This window comes from Elephantulus edwardii, unplaced genomic scaffold, assembly GCF_000299155.1.
Source record: "Elephantulus edwardii isolate Elephantulus edwardi_28Jun2011 unplaced genomic scaffold, EleEdw1.0 scaffold00501, whole genome shotgun sequence".
NCBI lineage: Eukaryota > Metazoa > Chordata > Mammalia > Macroscelidea > Macroscelididae > Elephantulus > Elephantulus edwardii.
The window spans coordinates 468,922-472,452 of NW_006400251.1; positions in this window are offsets into that span (position 1 = coordinate 468,922).

The window sequence follows — 3,531 nt, forward strand, 5'->3', positions numbered from 1 at the left end:
TCTGTCAGTTTGCTGTACTCTGGAGACTTGCAGGTTACTGTGATACTGGAAGCTGTACCACCAGTATTTAAAACACCAGCAGGGCCACTCATGGTGGACATGTTTCAGTGGAGCTTCTAGACTAAGACAGACCAAGAAGTAGGACTAGCCATCCACTTCTGAAATAACAGGCCTTCAAAAACTCTATGAATATTTATATGTTCAATGCAATCCCAATACAGATACCACATTCATTTTTCTTTTTTTAATTTATTTTATTTTTTATTTTTTGTGTGAGTGTACTGTCAAATCAGATCTGACTGGTACAGGAGGAGATTATTCCTCCTTTTCCCGGCAGAGCATCTGGTGGATTCGAACCGTGTGCCTCTGGGATTATAGTTGCAGCTCCTTGCCACTAGGCCACCAGAGCTCCCCACATTCATTTTTCAAGGAGACTGAAAAGGAAATTGTAGAGTTTACTTGGAGAAGAAAGAGACCCTGAGTAAACAAAACACTTTGGAAAAAACAAAACTAAGTGAGAAGACTTGAAGTACTTATTGCAAAAGATCAAAGAATGTAGCCTTCAGTATGGATTGCATTTCAATGTCAAGAAAACAAAGATTCTTACCACTGGATTGTAGGCATGATGTTTCATGATGGAAGGAGAAGAGATTGAAACTGTCAACTTCATTTTAACTTGGATCTATCATTAACACCCTTGGAACCACAAGTCAGGATATGAGATGCACTGCACTGGGAAACTCTGAAGTTAGGGACCTCTCCAAATTATTGAGGAGTAACAATGTCAGTTTGAGGACTAAGGTGCATCTGATTCAGGCCATAGTCTTTCCAATAACTTACTATACATCTGAGAGTTGGACAATGAATAAGAAAGAATTACAGAAGAATTTATGCTTTTGAGCTGTGGTGTTGGAGAAGAACACTGAATATTCCGTGGACTGCCAAAAAACCAAATATGTCTTAGAGAGGATGCAGCTAGAGTGTCCTTTGGAGGCAAGAATGATGAGGCTTTGTCTGACATTCTTTGGGCATGTTGCTAGGAGGGACTATTTGTTGGAGAAAGCCATGATGCTTGGAAGGGTGGAGGGTTGACAAAGGAGAGGAAGACCCTCGACCAGGTGGATTGACACAGTGATTGCTGCAATGGGCTCAGTGTTCAGGAAGTGTGAATATAGCAGAGGATAAGGCAGGGTTCAGATCTGTTTTCGTAGAGTCACTGAGTCATACTCAACTCAACAGCACCCAAAAACAATAACAACTGGACCTCCAGAAGAGAAAGACTGATAACCCAATTTAAAATATGGGCAAAAGACATGAAAAGACTTCACAGAGGAAGACATTTGGATGGCCAACACACACATGAAGAAATGTTAAAAATCACTGGTTAGAAGAGAGATGCATGTCAAAACCATGGTGAGGTACCATCTCACCCCAGTAGGAGTGGCAAAGTTTAGCAGGGCATCAAGCAGTAAATATTGGAGAGGATGTGGAGAGGAGGAACTCTAATACGCTATTGGTGGGATTGTAAAATAATACAACAACTCTAGAAGGCAGTTTGTAGTTTTCTCAGAAAGTTGAACATAGAAACTCCGTATGACCCAGTTATTCCACTCCTAAGAATATTCCAAGGAAATTAGAACTGAGACAGAAATGGAGATTTTGACACCATTGTTCATCATAGCAGCATTATGGAAATAGCTCAAATGTCCAATCACAATAGGATGGACTGAGAAATTGTGGTACATTCACCTAATGGAATACTATGCAGTATTCAGGAGTAAAGATTTGGAAAACACTACATAATTTTGGAGAGACCCGAGAGCATTATACTGAGTGAACTCACTCAGTCTCATAAGGACAAATATTGCATAAGACCGTTATTGTAAAAATAGAAGGATAACTAGTAAAATGTATGGAGGAATCCAAGGGGAGATGGGTTGGGAGGAAATCACAGGGTTGCACAGTTTGGTGGGTGGAGGAAGGGGTAAAGGAAATGGGAAAGACCTGAAAAGACTGAGTAATGGCTGGCATATCTAAAGGTGATTAATTTTATAAAAAATGTTATATGGGAATGATTGTATGAAGCATAATGTCAATGAAGAAAAGTGTGGGGGAAAACAATTATTAAAAACCCCAAAACCAAGCCCTATGAATAACAGAAACACATTATTGGATATAATGGGAAGATGAGCCCCTTAGTTGGAAGGCTTTAAAACAATGAGAAGAAACAACAAACATCCAACAAATTGGAGCATGGAATGTATGAAGTACAAACCTAGGAAAACCGAAAGTTACTAAAAGTGAAATGCAACACATAAACATCCACATTTTAGGAATTAGTGAGTTGAGATTAGCCATTTTTTCCCCCTCCACCTTCTTTTTCTAAAAATGTTATTTTATTAATTTTAATGAATGTTTACAGATATTTTAGATTTCCATTCATTCATTGCTGCATTTTTCTCCCTGTCCACCCCTCCCCCCCCCAGTTATTTCTTCTCTTTGGAAAGTAAAAGTAAAATTCTTTCATTGGTATACAATTTTCCCCTGCCCCCGAGTACACTCTACTGTGCAATTTTCATCCTGGGCTCTTGGAATAACCATAATACCCAATCATATATCACTTTTAAACTGTTCTCTCCCTCATCTGTTTCAATGCAGTATATATACTTTATCCAATTTTTCTCTGTCTCACCCCAACCCTGATGTCAGTCCCGTTCTACAACAGTGGCACCATGCAGTATTCGTCCTTTTGTGACTGAGATATTTCACTCAGCATAATGTCCTCCAGAGTCACCCAATTTGAGTAATATTGCATGAGTTCCTTGTTTTACAATGCAGTGTGACTATACGAGAACTTCTCTATCTATTCGTTTGTTGATAGGTTGTTTCCAATTCTTTGCTATTGTGAACAAAGCTGCAATAAACATGGGTGTGTATATATCTGCCTGGGTGATGGTTATGGTTTCATTAGCCATTTTTAATCAGACAACCACATGATCTGTTATGCCAAGAATGACCAATTGACAAAGAACAATAACCCATTCACAGTGAAAAGATCATTTCAAGAGCTATCCTGAAAGTAAATTGCTGTGAGTGACAGGATACTATCAATAAACATACAAGGAAGACCTGCTAATACAAATATTATTCAAATATACACACAAACCACTAAAGTCCACAAAAAATTGAGGACTTCTACCAGCTTTTGCAGTCTGATCAAAAATGCAATCAAGATGTACTAATAATAACTGGTGATTGGAATGAAAAAGTTAGAAACAAAGAAGGACTAGTAGCTTGAGAATATGGACTTGGTGACAGAAATGAGGCTGGAGATCAAATGATTGAATTTTGTACAATCAATGATGGTTTTTGTTGTTGTTGTTGTTATGTGCCGTCGAGTCGCGACCCTATGTACAACAGCCCTAAACTCCGCTCTGTCCTGTGCCAATCGCACCGTCTCTGACACTCCCATTCCAATTATCCCAGTCACCGAATCAATCCACCTCATAGAGGGCCTTCCTCTCCTGCGCC